The 15,763-nt window shown below is 29.2% G+C and overlaps 1 protein-coding gene across 1 annotated transcript in view; it reads left to right on the top strand.

The window, feature by feature from the left end:
- Positions 1–15,763, top strand: part of LOC100210039 (very long chain fatty acid elongase AAEL008004) — a 35,191-nt gene that overhangs the window by 9,179 nt on the left and 10,249 nt on the right. The gene's annotated exons all lie outside the window — the stretch shown is intronic.

Genomic DNA, 15,763 nt, shown 5'->3' with positions numbered 1-15,763 from the left:
TTCTTTTAATATATAAAGAAAAAAAATTTAGTTAATTTTCAAAAAAATTTAATTCACAAAAAAATTTAATTAACAATATTCATTTTATTTCCGTCTGATTGAAATTCTATCATTCTATCAGATAATACAACAGCATATGCATCAGTACCTGCTGGAACAGCTGTATTAAATGTTGCTTTAACTTGTACATCTATTGTTGATGATTTTAATCTTTCTGATTGTTTACTAACATCAAAAACAAAAATTGGGTGTAAATCTTTATAGTCAGTAGGATTTATATTGCTGTGTGTGATCGATCCATTAGTTCCATAAAGTTTTTCATTATTCACAGCTGCATCACCATAAGCTCTTGAAACTTGATTATTTGGGAATGACAAATTATAATCAACAGCAGGATTAAACATTGATTAAACATAATGGATATATTTTTCAAGTCGCAATGATCAAATATTGAAGCATTAGCATTTTGGTCTCTATCCTTATTTGTTTGAAATGCAACAATAATGTATCTCGGTCTTTCAGAAGAAAGACCGAGATACATTATTGTCTATACGCTCATACATTATTGTCTGTACACTTATTGTCTTTACGCTCAATCTCCAAGAAAATTAAGTAGCTTGTGCAACAGGTATAGTATCACACTGACGCGCTCGAAAACTTACTGGAATTGTCACTTTTGATTCAATTTGCTTATAAAGTTTAAACTTTTCTACATCTGATGGGATCAAATGTGGTATAAACAATGATAATTTATTAAGATTAACTTTTCCTAAAGCTACACCAGCAAGCTTAAAAATTGCATCATCGTCACTATCTCTTTTAAGAGATATTGTATGTTTAAATCCATAAACAACTTTGTCGTAATCATCACAGAATCCAAAAATGTGTCTTAAAGGTATGTAAAATGAAAATGATCCTTTTGTAGTTGGTTTCTGAATTATGTATGATTGTCTTACTGTAAACCCTGAGTTATCGGCAAGTACTGCTGTTGTTCTATAATCTTTATACCACAATTGATTTAATCCTTGCGCTAATTGAAAGTCATTTGGGTATTTAAGCATTCCTAACATTGTAGTTGCTCAACCTGGGCGATAAACAGTTTCTATATATTGGTTTGATATTTGGTATGATATTTCACTGAATAAATGCATAATACAATTATTTGTAAGCGCTACTGCATCTGCATTAGCATAATCTGTTCCATCAGCTTTAACAAGTTGTCCTTCAAATAAGAGATAAACTTCAGATGGAAGTGTGAACAAATCTTGTTGCTCAATGTTGATACTTATTTTTCCATGTTGATACTTATTTCTTCAGTACTATTTAGATTTGTACCAAGCTACTGGCTCATATTCATGGACTTCAAGTCTTTCAATTCCATTATCTACAATTGGCATTTCTGTAAAATTTAATACTTCGGAAGTTGTCATTTTGTTTTTTTATATACAATATTAAAAAAAATTTTTTGATTGACAATTCTTAAAAAACTATATAAAAAATTTTGCAAGTCTACTACGCAAGTCGAAGGCCGCGTCCTTTTTTTTACTAGATCTTCTATTCTTATTACATTTTCATTTGATACTATTTTTACTGATCTATAGAACCCATCATTAATTTATTTATATTTGTTGTTATATCATCTGCATTATTATTAGATCTTTCAGATCCATTATTATTAGATCTTTCAGATCCAACCAAATTTGAAATTATTTCATCAATTTTTTTGTTAATAACAGGTTGTGAAACTATTTTTGAAGATGCTTTAGCAATTATTTGTTTTCCTTTTTCAACTGCAGCACTTCTAGCAGCTTCTATCGCTGATGTTGAAAGTTCTTTTCCTGCTGATTTAGCAGCAGTTGTTGCAGTTTTTTCTAAATCAGTAGCAGCCATCTTCTTCAACATAGCTGATGATACTCTTGTTACATTTGACGCTTTTATTCGTTTAAATAAATCTTTTATACTTTCGAATATACAACTTCCTCCAATCCGTGTTTCTTTATATATCTCTTATTTTGAACAATTAGCATTTTTATGTACTATATATATTTTTTTATATGCACTAATTTATTATAAATTATTTTGTATTGTTTTATACTCTTCACTATCTATTATACCTTGTTGTAATACTTCATCACAAATTGCAACAGCTTCATTTCCTGCTCCAGTGTTACCTGCTTTCCATGCAGCTATACACAAATCAAGCCTTTCAATTAATGCATTAGGGTCGCTAGGAAGAATTACAGTTTGTACTCTTGTTCCTACTCCTGTTCCTCTTGATTCACGCTTCCTATTTTCTTTTATATCTTTCCAAATGGGTGCTATTATTTCTCTGTATTTTCTACTACGAGATGACTTTGGCTTATATGGGTTTTCAGAAGTAATTGCATCTGTCTGTATTAATATATTTTGATATTTTTTAAGGTCATCTTCGCTATATATTCCCTTATTAGGATTAAACTTTGTTATCAACTCCCAAAGTCCACGAGTACCATAATATGTTTCATCATCAATACTTATATCATCATTAATATGTATTGGCTTTTTTTCAATATAAAATATACCATCTTCATTACGTATCCCAAATGTAGTATCTGTAGATTTTTTACAAGTAGCATACATTTTTAGATTACCTGCTGCAGTTTTTCCTAGCTTCATATCTTTATTTTCTTCATGATAAGGCAATAGTTCTTTAGAATCAGTTATCATTATCTCTTTATTTGCTTCAGGATAAGCATTTGAAAAAGTGAGTGCGAATTTATCAGCTTGATCTTGTAATTTATTTATGTTTTCTTTTATTCCATCACAATTTTTCTAAGTCTGACTGTAAATTAGTTTCACCCATCTTTTCATATAAATTATTCTGCTCTATTCTTTTTTTAAGCTCTAAGAATTCTTTGACAATTTCGTCTCTTTTTTCAGGATCTTTAATTTTTAGAAATGACATTTTACTTTTTTATAAGAAATATAAAAAACACAACATAAATTGTTATGTTGTGTTTTATATTTTACGTTTTATGCTTTACGTTTTATTTTAATACACTATTTTATGTTTTGACGTTTACATTTTTACTAAATCTGCTTTTGAGTATATTAGTTGCTTCATCTCTTCCTTGTTTAATTAATGATTCTTTAGTTTGTTCTTTAATTAATTCTTTTGAATTTGTTCTAATTTGCTCAAGCATGGCTTTAAATTTTTCAAGTTCACTAAATATTAGTTTAAATTCATTGTCATCTATACTTCCATCTACTAAAGCTTTAGAAATATAGTCACTTATTGTATTTAGCTTTGAATCAGCAAGTACTTTAATCTTTTCATGCTTTTCTGCTTTTAAATTTAATTTTTTTATTAACTTGACCTCCTATTAATGATAAAACACCTGGTCCTAATGCTGCACCTTCACATCCAATAGCTACTGGTGCTGCAATTATTGTTGCTAAAAAACCAATTCCAATAGTATCATAGTGCTTGCTAGTAATGAATTATCAATTGCTGAAATTATTTTTTCAGCTCTATGATACTTTTTACTTAACATATTTCTCTTTTCTCTCTCGCTCTCTATTTCTTTTTGAACCTCACTAATTGTGTTTAAAATATTTTTTTTTAAAATATTTACAATAAATTTACAAAACATAAACTATCTCCTTTTTTAATCAATAGATCAGAATCAGAATTATTAACAACATTTATTATAATATCATCAACAGTTTCTGATATTACAGAGTTTTATAAACTTAACATTTTTAATTTAAGTTCTTCTTTTAATGAAATTAACGCAACACCTTCATTAACTACTACACCAAACTTTAAAATAATATATTGATGTGATAGAGATTTTATTGTAATGTCGTGTTGTGCTAATATTTCATATTTTTTCTCATTTATTAATACTGAAGGGTGCTCCAAATCTTTGTGTACTTTAGAATGAAAAAGTATTTTTAGAGGTTCATCTGGTAGTATTTGTTTATAAATTTGTGTATTGACGGATTATTTCTTGGCATTTCTTTTTATATACAATAAAAAAAAAAATTTCGATAAATCGCAGAATCATATTCAAAAATGGAATATTAGCAAATGGTGAATTTGGTCCTAATAATAAGCCTGATCCTGTTGATGTATATCCATTTCCATTACGTAAGTACAATCCATCACCTACAGAACTTCCTTTACTCCATGGTCTCAAATATAAACCATTTCTTGCAGCTGTCATTTTAACTACTTTTCCATTCTTTTTTAAGTTCCAGCAATTTTATCAATCATAGCTGATCCAGCTGCTGAACCTACTCCTGTTAATAAACCTGTTGCAAGTGCTGGAGCAACACTTGATAATAAAAATCTTCCAGCTGTACCAAGTAAAAGTAAAAGTGTACCAATAAATCCTCCCTCTACTTGAGAATTGTGAGCTAGTTGTGCTTTACTTTTGAGTAATTATTAACCCTTTACCTTTTTCATATGCTCTTTTAATTCTATTCAATTGATAAGCTGTTACAGCTAATACATGCTCACCATTTAGATCTGAATGTGATAACTTAATACGAGCTCCATAACCATCTTCAATTGCTTTTTTAAGTTTTTCTAATTGCCCTTGCGAAACATTTATTTTAATATTAATATATTTACTCATTTTTATATACATATAAAATAATTTTTAAAAAAGTTACAAAAAATTATTTTACGATTTATTTAATAATAAATATTACTTCACTTCTTTTATATGAAATGTAATAGTTACTTCTTCTCCTCGTAAATTCAAAAGATTTTCATTTTGATCAAGCAGTTTATTTTCCATTCTTGATATTTTTTTTAGTGTTACTGGTAAATAAATTAAGTAATACAGCAGTTTTATAACCAGGACCTACAGTTGGAAAAAATAAATATATAACATTATCAGTTCCTCCATTTATATACGATGCTCCTATTATATCACTTGTTACTCGTATGCTAATAACATTTAATATGTTTACTATATTAGTTGATATATTGTAGCCTGCTGAATATATTCCACTGTCAAAACCAAAAACAGTTCTAATTGAATTTGAAGTTGTAAAATCAACTTTATAACCAGCTGCAATAGTTAAAGCTGATCTTGATGTATTATTACTTCCTTCAATTGTAATATTTGCAACTCCTGAACTTGCATCACCGTCTCCTGTCATAATAAATTGGATATATTTATTTATATCATTAACTTTATAACATCCATCTGGAATGTTTATATCCTTCCAGGTTGATCCATTATTTGCGCTATATCTAAAATTGTTGTTTGAAGAATTAATATTAGGAAAACTGTAATATGTCTCTAAACTAACTAGAGCCATTTCATATTCTCTGTCTTCTCTAAGTGTAATAATAGGGGCAAACCTAGTTCTTAAGATATTGCTATTTCCACTCACTGATAAATATGCCATTTTTGTTTTTTTTATATAGAAGATAATATTTTTTTGTTTTTTATATTTTTTTTAATTCACAAGTTGGTATATAAAACTTATCTAATCCACTTCTATATTTTCCATAATCTTTTTTAGAAGATAGATCTATAATAACAAATCCATGAGGCTCAGACCAAGCTTTTACAAAAATTTTTAAACTCATCTTTTGTCATATCACTTGAAACATGATCATTATAAATGTGAATTAAATTCTTTGAATCTTGTGGAAATAAGCAAATAAAATTTGTATTTTCTCGTATAGTTTGCCTAGGTAACAAAATAGTTTTGTGCAAGATAGAAACAATCTACATTACTATGCCTTCCTCATGTATAATATTTTTCACACTTATTTTGCTTTGTTAATTGTAAATCATCAAGTATCTTAAGTAAATTATTTTTAAGATTATCAAGATCTTCAGGATCTGGTACATCTTCAGCTGTTTCAAAAAACTTGCACTTCATATCTGTTTTCTCATTAAAAATTTTTGAAATGTCTTCAATTATAAGCTCAGGGTTTGCATTTAATTTTTCTATTTTGTCTTGTAACTTAAATAGTTCAAGAATAATTTCTTTTGGTAATTTTTTTTCAAAAGATTGTTTTAATATTTTGTATTCTGGTTGAAAAAGAGATTTTCCAAAAACTTGTAAATTATTATAGTCTAACCAACCAGGTCTCAAAGTAAATTCAATAATAAAGTAGTTTTTCCGCAACCCGACTTTCCAACAATAATGCCTCTTATACTCTTAGGAAACAACTTATTATTATTTCTCTTATTGTTATTCGCATTCCAACAAATCTATAATATCTATTTTTATATAATTAAGATTTTTATTTTTATATATAAAAATGCTATATATCATTTTTTTCTATATATAAAAATGTACTGCGTTAAATGTAGAAACAAAACAAATACACTAAACTTGCAAAATATCGTGAGTAAAAACAATAGAAATATGCAACGTGGAACTTGCGCTACTTGCGGAAAAACAAAAACTCAATTTGTATCCTCAAAAACAGAAGGAGATTTAGTGAGTTCGATTAATTTAGCAACAAGTAAAATAAAACTACCATGGTCGAAGTTTCCAGGTGAAATGCATTTACCTGGAATGAACTTTGCAGGTCCTGGCACTAATTTAGATGAACGATTAACTTCTACTGACTCAAATAAAGAATGGACCAAACCTATAGATAGAGTTGATAATGCAGCTTACCATCACGATCTTGCTTATTAATACTTCGATGACACTGCAAAAGAAATTTAGCTGATAAAATTATGATCGAAGAAATGGATGCTATAAAAAATCCGACAATACGTGAAAGAATTGAACGAGGTAAACCTATTATATCATCTAAAGCAAAGTTTGGATTGGGTGTTGAAACTAAAACTACTCAAAAAAACTACCAACGATCAGTAAAAAAGACGAGAATAAAGAAGTAATTCTTATGGGTCTGAAATGGACTGACAAACTTGCAAACGAACTTCATAGACCAGTTGTAAAACATTTCAGAAAAAGAAAAGTTGTTGTAAATGAAATCGATGAAATATGGGCTGCTGATTTAGTTGACATGAAATCTTTTTCGAAATTCAATGACGGTATTAAATACTTATTAATGGTGATTAATGTTTTTTCAAAGTATGGATGGATTGTTCCATTGAAAAGCAAAACTGGAGTTGATGTTGCTAATGCTTTAAATAAAATCTTTAAAGAAAGAAAGTGTCAAAAAATGTGGGTAGATAAAGGCTTAGAGTTTTATAATAAGCATGTTAAAGCGCTTGGTGTTGAGTTATATTAAACTGAAAATGAAGAATGAAGTTGCGTAGTTGGACGTTGGAATAGAACAATGAAAGATAAAATGTTTAAGTACTTTTCAGCTAATTCTACTAGAAAATGTATTGAAGTTTTAGATGAAATAGTAAATAAATACAACAAGACAAAGCATTCTTTAATTAAAATAACACCAGTTAAAGCTAGCGATAAAGAGAATGAAAATATTGTTTGGTTAAATCTAAATGAAAATGTACGATCAGAGTCTGTAAAACCAAAGTTTTCAATTGGTGATAGAGTTAGGATAACTAAAAAGAAAGGAACGTTTGAAAAAGGAGACACACCGAGATGGACTGAAGAAGTTTTTACTGTTTCACAGACTCAGTTCTCAGATCCACCAACGTATAAAATAACTGACAATAATGGTGAAGAAATACAAGGCACTTTTTATGAACAAGAAATGCAAAAAACTGATCAAAACATATTTAGGATTGAAAAAGTTATTCGTAAACTAAAAAACAAGTCATTAGAAAAGTGGTATGGATATCCTGAATCGTTCAACTCATGGGTTGATAATAAAAAATTGATAAGTCTGAAAAATTGATTATAAAAAATAGCTCAGAGTTTATAGTTTGTAACCATAATATATTAGTATATTATGGTTGTTATATTACCATTATCTTTATTTTATTTTGGCTCAGAAGTTATGGTTAGGACAATAGAACAATTAGGACAATAGGACAATTAGGACAATAGTTGAAATGAGTTAAGACTTTGTAGATAGTATAATGATTGAAATGACTTATGAGAATATAGATAAGTTTATAGTTGAAATATGATATGAGAATATCAGGGGCGGATCCAGCATTTTTTGGTCTTTAAATTGGCTAACTTCCAGACATGGAGCAAACTCCAAACATTTATATGTTTATACTTATGTCAAATAAGAATGCTTTGCGAAAAATTGCGATGACTGGAGCCTGGGAACAAAAAAGCCCCAAAATTTTTGCCCCCCTGCCCCAAACGTGAGAGCACCAAGTTGATAAAAAAATTTTTTTACTATTTTTAACTAGACTTATATTCATCAACAAATTTTAAATTTCATAGTAAAATGTTTTAGTGTTAAAAATTATGACCATATAAAAAATAAGCCCCCCTCAATTTGAGGGGGTTGCAAATTTTATTTGGTCATAATTTTTGAACACTAAAATATTTTACTATGAAATTTAAAATTTGTTGATGAATATAAGTCTAGTTGTTAAATAATAATTGCAAAAATTATGTTTAATAAACCTACTCAGTATATTTTAAATGTGTTGCATAAGTGTTTTTAAATGTGTTGCGAAATGTTAAATGTGTTGCATAAGTGTTTAATAATAAAATGTTAATTTAAAGGTTTTTGTTATCTGAGAACAAAAAAATAATGAGTCAAATTAAAATGTTTTTTTTAATTGACCTTTATTTCTTGAAGTACCACCATAATCTAGATGCTGTTCATGAAAATATAGATGTAAAATGATTGTAGCAGGAATAAAACAAGGTCATCAAAATCCATGATTTAAACTCTTTTTGAAAAATATGCATGCTTGTAATGGGGCGTCTAATTGCTGCTATGTCCTGGAAGTTAAAAAATCCCGGCCCTGGAACAACTGACGAAAAATCTTGCTAAATCTTGCTAAAAATTCTTTTCAACCACAACCAAAGTTTCAACAAGAATTAAAACCAAAAACCAATAAAAAATAATAATATTATTGCATTAAGAGTTAAAACAACTTAAATAATAATATTATGGCATTAAGAGTTAAAACAACTTAAAGTAAAAACAACTTCTTTTAACGCAACTTGTAAAACAATTACTAAAGTTTCTTTTTCAATATTCTTTTCGAGATGAATGTAGATTTGGTTATCCTGCAGTTCAACGGCATAAGTTTATTTAGTTTTCTAGTTTAAACTATACGATGGTGAAAATGAAAACAACGTAACTAAAAGTAATTAACTTTTTTGGGGCTTAATGATAAGACTTTGGGGCTTAATGATAAGACTAAATTTGTCTTCTTCTAGCCCCGGTCATGTAATTATTTTTTTATAAGTTACGACTGTAAATTTTTTTTTATCGGCAAAAAGTGTAAATAAAAAAAAAACGACTAGTTAATTACTTTTAGATATTATGTTTTAGTAGCTATTAAAACATAATATCTAAAAGTAATAAAAAAAAAGACTAAAAAGTTAATTCAAAAGAAAACTTAAAACTTAAATAAATTAAAATGTTGAAGTTAAATTTTGTTTATTTTGAACTTTGTTTAGATGGCTGTACAAAGTTTTGGTTGTGGATAGGGCCGTCCAAAAGAGTAGACGAAGTGGTTGTCTAATCCCCTAATATTAAAAAACTAGTCTGCAAATTAGAAAATTAAATTATAAACTTAATTTATATTCATTGACGAATTTTAAATTTGATTCAATATTCTCTTATTGTTCAGCTTTTATGACCTTATAAAAGTTTACAGCCCCCTCAAATTGAGGGGGGTGTAAATTTTACACGGTCAATTTCCGAACACTAAGAAAATAATAAATGAAATTCAAAATCTGTCGATGATTACAAATTTAGTTTAAGATTGCAAAAAAAAAAATTTAACTCATTGGTTTCATATTTGGGGCGGGAGGGGCTAACGTTTTATGGTATTTGTTGTTCCAATCACAGCATTTTTTTGCATAGCATCCTCTTTTCTAATATATATGAACATACTCAAATAAGGAGTTTTCTACATGTTTCAAAGTTGCTTAGCTTAAACATCTAAAAAAATTTGTCTTCGGCCTTGCAAAGTGTTTCCTAATTAAAGATTTAGATTGGACTGCAGAAACTTTTAGAAATGTTGTAGAAAATTAATAATTTTACATATTCATTAAGGATCATAAATTATAAAAGAATAGAAAATACAAAAAAGTTTAAAATCTAAAGAATAATAGAACATAATGACAATAGACAATAGAAACTTATTTAAAAAGTGGGGAAAAAAAACTCAAAAATATATTAAAATGACTACTTTGTATGAACATTGTGAAAATTTTTAAGCGATCTGGTAAAATGCAAACCGCGAACTGCAAACCAGTAAAATGCATACTTTTTTTGCAAACCATGATGAAGTTAATGATATAATAGTATTTCTAGTCGTTAAGACAATAGTTAGACAATAATTATTTATTTAGGTAACTTTTATGGGTAAACCTTTTTAAAATATTTTTCGTAGTGTTGGAGAAAGGTTTGTTAGATAATGCTGTTTAAGGTTAATTGCTAATAAACTAAGATATGTGCTTAATGAAGTTGATGGGTTTTTGCAAAAAAATTCCACAACTTTTTTCGCACCTCAATTTGTTTCCGAAACATTTTGCAAATCATTGATTTGTAAACAAAAGTTTATCTACACAATTAAAGATAAGGAAGTAACGTTTAACGAAGAAAATAAAAGAAATAAAAACAATTTGTGGTTTTAGAGAAATCTCAATTTAAAGTTGACCTGATTTTTCCGTGTCCACCCGATACTTTAAAATTAAATTTTGACATTTTCAAGTACTTTTTCTAAAAAGTACTTGACATGGTCATTGACATGGTCAAAAACATGGTTACATTAACATTAAATTGCTTTCAATTTAATTTTTGGTTCACTAGTGGTCTGTAGATGCTAAGTTTGACTGACTAGTCAGTAGCTTTTAAATAACAAAAGTTACTTTGACTAAAGATGGTTACAAAATGATGAGATATTTTTGTCACTATAAGAACCAAGGGCAACTCGATAATTAAAAAATACCAAGAAATTTTTTTTCATTAAGAGGATCTAGCAGTAGGAGACTTACACAACCTTTGTAAATCTCCTACTGCTCTGTCAAAAACAGAGCCATCCCAAGGAGGAGGAGACAACTGAAGCAAGCTGCCCCGGGAGCCGCGCTCTGTGGTGCGTCTTGACAATTTTTTTTTAATATAGTGGTCTTCATAACTTCATGAAATTTTTTTATTTACTGGTAAAATCCTGGGCGCCCAACATTTTCAGTCGTTGGCTTTTATGGATATTTCAGGTTACACACACAAAGTCCTTGTACATACACAAATTCCTTGGGTCTAAAAAAAGTTTATTTTTACTTTTTAGTCTATTTTAAAAGTGTTGTTTTTTAAAAAAAATTTTAAAGAATTTTATTATGTGTTTACTTTTTTACTCTCGAGTCCTTATAACAAAAATGTGGGGAGGAGGAAGAATAAAAGGGAGGATGGGGGGAGGAAATTTTAGCCCAGATCTAATAAACGGTGGAGGTGGAGGGGAGGGGGGTTTAAAAAACGAGGTAGGGTGAAAGTTTTTTTTCTTCTAAACTATTTATCTAGGTTAGTTTTTGAAAAATTTTTCAAAAATTTCAATTTATTAATTCAAGCTAATCTTTTTTACAAAACAGTCACAAACTTTAATTCTAGTGTGGCTTGCGGTCAAATGCACATTTTCTGTTTTATCATAATTTTAATACGATTTAACATGCTGATTTAATTTTTTTACTTTGATGAGAAATAAACCAAAAGTTCATTTTTTTTCGAATCGTGATTTACTAGGTTGACGATTTTTAAAGTCTATAGATAATGCGAGTAACCGTCTGTTGTGTAATTCAACTTCTTCAGCCAGTTTTGTTACCATCTCACCAATTTTTTCTTTGGACTTTGTAGCCAAAAATATTAGGAGCATCAAAGGAAGGCAAGTAGTCTGAATGTAATTTAAAGTATATATTAGCTAAAACAGATGATTTGCACAGAAGTGACACAGATGATAGTATCAAAACAGATGTTTTGACACAGATGCTAGTATCACAACCTATGTTTGACATATTTGCAGATTTTTATCTAATGAACCATTTGCATGGTCGGAACGCTTGGCTGTAAGAAAGAGAGATAGCATCACCAAAATTAATCCAATAACTTTCCTAAAGAGCAATAAGTAATATCCTAAAACCGAAATATGTCGTTTTTCAAATGAATTTCGATACGGGGTCGCAAGAAATGTCGAACAAGTAAAAAAGAGACGGCTAAAATACTCTCCAGAAACTAATTCAATTTATTATCTTCCTTGTCGTTTTTTTTGACCCAACTCTAAAATCATATTTTGGGAAATAAGAAGGTTTCTGGAAAACTGAAAAAATTTTACAGAGTGAGCCTACATACATGAGACATCTCCATCACATACCAGTTGTTCTGAGAAATGAATCAAGACAACAATCAGAATAAAAAATGAACAAGCTGTCAAACAAGGTCTTACTCAACAAACTAACAATGAAGCAGAAAAATGGAGAAGTATTCTTAAGAAAATAGTGTCAGTGACTATTTACTTGGTGGAACATAATATTTCATTTCGTGGAAGCTCTTCAAAGCTGTACATCAAAAATAATGGAAACTTCATTGGTTTTATCCACTTGATCAATTTGGTTCAATTTTGATCGAGCACTTATGGCAAATTAAAGATGGAGAAAGACGTTTACAAATGCTAAGTATTAACATTCAAAACAAAGTCATTAGCCTCTTTGCTTTGCTTGTAAAAGAAGCTATTGTAAACAGAGTAAAGTTTGCTAAGTATCATTTAATTGTCATGGATTGTACTCCGGACCTTAGTCACATATTAGCAATTTGATACCAATAAAATAGCGTTGTTAAAGCGTTGCTAAAAGTTCTTTTTAAAAACTTTTTTATTTTATTTATTTAATAACTTTTAATGAAAAAGATGCCAAAAAAAGCTGCTCTTGCTCTTGAAAAAACACGCTACCATTATACTCATTTGTGTCTCATCTTCTAACCAGCCGTAAAGCATTTATGGAAGCCCCATGGCAATTAGTGACGAATCCAGGATTTTTTGGTGTTTGAGATAGCTATCATTCAGACACGGAGTAAACTCCAAACTTTTTGCAAAAAATTGCGATGGTTAGAGGTTAGAAACAAATAAACCCTTTATTTTCAACCCCACCCACCCATCCACCCTCTTAAACTTGAGGAGCAACAACTTGATAAAATATTTTTTGTACTTTTCTCAACTAGACTTATGTTCATAATAAATTTTAATTTTCATAGTATACTATGAAACTTAATCTTGGGGAGAGGGGTGGGGTTAAATAAAGGGCTTTTTTGTTCCGAGCCTCCAATCATCACAATTTTTTGCAAAGCATCCTTATTTGACATAAGTATAAACATACAAATGTTTAGAGTTTGCTCCATGTCTGGAAGTTAGCTATCTCAAGCACCAAAAAATCCTGAATCCGTCAACCCTATAGAAACCCAGATTTAATTTGCGACAACATCGTTACACCCATCTAGTACTCAGATCTTTTTTTTTTTTTAATTTTATTTAGGTGCCCCAAGAAGTCCTTACGGTCTTATCAAAGAGCACCGTGGATGAGCATTTAATTGGAAGTTCACGCCTCCTTCCTAACTGATGTCGCAAAACTTGCCCAGAGGTGGAGTTTGAACCACGGATTCTTTGTTTCTGAGGCAAGTGCGTTACCTCTGCGCCACTGCTGCTCAGACCTATTTCTAGTCCGAACCTAATCCCAGTAATCCTAGCTTAACCCCAGTCAATCCCAGCTGGGACCCAGTTAGAGTGATTTGAACTAGGATAAGAGACTTGTTACTTACTGTATTCCGTTCCTTGAAACTTTGTTTACTTATGACTTTTTAGTCATGTACTCTGTTCAAATGAAATATGCAGCAAAATGTGCAGTAAAAAAAAGTATTTAACGTGTTACTTTCACATTTTCATTACACCTTATTGTTTTTACTTTAAAACAAAGTTACCTAACCAATATATTTTTTGCACTATGAAATCTGTTTTTTGTGGTAGAAAAATTTAATTTTTGCGGTATTTAAAAACAAGGCTGTTATAAATTCTTCTTTAAAAAAAATGCAATAAATTTATAAAAAAACATTAGGATTAAATGTACTTGAGCTTGTAAGAATAAAAGATATTTGATTTTCATTTCTTAAAACAACTTAAAACATATTTACACATATTAAATATTTTTAGCTGATCATTCACTCTTTTTTTTACCAACAGTTTCAGATGGCTTAGATCTTTTTTCCGCTTTTTCCATATTTTTATTTTTTTTTTATTAATGTTCTTTTGCATTATTTTTTTTTAAATCTTTTTTTGTATTATTTTTTGTTCTTCACAAATCTATTTCCTTTTTTTTTATACTTTTCCTTTTTTTTGTTTTCTTCGTCTTCTTTTTTATACATTTCCCAAACGTAAGAATATTTACCCAAAAAAAAATCGTTCTATTTATACTAACAAACTGTATAATTTGTTAGTATAAATAAAGTGATTTGAGCGGGAACAATTAGTTCATTACTGATAATATTTTTATTAAATGAAGCTGCGTTTGAAAAAGTAGGAATTTTAAAACTCTCAGAAGTTACTTGTACATCTGAATTGGAAGCAGATTCACAATTATTATCTATTCCAATACACCGCTCAATATGAACATTTTCAATATTTAGTGGGAAAATGCCTAATAATGTGACTTGAAAAAATTGCCATTGATAGTTTCAGAAGCATATGCAAGATCTTCTATCTGTGAGAACTTTTCTTTCAAAACCTGGGTATTTAAAATAGAACCATTAGCTTCAAAGCAATAACAGACATACTGTCTGTTATTGCTTTGAAGCAATATTTTCTTTAGGTCTTGATGAATTAACTTTATAAACTGTTTTTACACCTTTCCATGAGAGAACTCTCTTCGAACTTGGATTTAATTCAAAATTTTACTCATCAATATTGTAACAAGCATCTGTACATTCATGGACATGAAGTAAACCATTCCTTCGAAAAAAATTGGAAAAATTGTCAAAAAATTTCCTAATTCTGCTGACTGGAACCATTGCTGTCATTCTAGTTATAGATTCAGGGATACAAAGAACTATCCCAAGATTAATTGTAAGAAATGATCTTACCCAATATTCCATTGGAAGTCCATTATTGAACTGCGGATTTTTTGAACTTGAAAAATCTGAAGATTTTCGAAGTTTCCGCAGGTCTAAAACAGACTTAACTAAATTATCCTTTGTTGTAGGATTGCCCAAATTAGTTGACATAACAAGCCATTCAACGAGTTGTTCTTGTTCAAATTCAGTTAAGTTCAATACATTTTTTTGGACCTGTTTTCTTCAGACCTCCGTTTTTTACTGTTTATATCTCTTCCTCCTAGCACTATTATATTACTAAATAAATTTGAACATTTTAAAACGTGTAACAGACATACTTTATAATTGTGTAATAGAGCTATATTAGATATCGAATAACACAACTAATCGCACATTGAATAACGCAGTTATATTAGACATCAAATAACACAATTCAACACCTTATATTTATCTGCTACTGCAGCTCTAGTTTTTTGTGTAAACGTGGTAGTATAAACGATTGAAACAAGATAAAAAACGCTTTTGATTGTCAGGGCCGTCCCGAAGAGATCTTAAAGGGGGTGATGTATCTATTTTTTGCCGAGTAAGAGCTAGAAAATTTTTTTTGACAACTAAGATTTCAAAAAAAAAAAAAAG

Source organism: Hydra vulgaris, chromosome 02 (genome assembly GCF_038396675.1).
Source record: "Hydra vulgaris chromosome 02, alternate assembly HydraT2T_AEP".
NCBI lineage: Eukaryota > Metazoa > Cnidaria > Hydrozoa > Anthoathecata > Hydridae > Hydra > Hydra vulgaris.
Note: the sequence above shows the minus strand (reverse complement) of the source record. Positions and strands in the feature narration are given on the sequence as shown.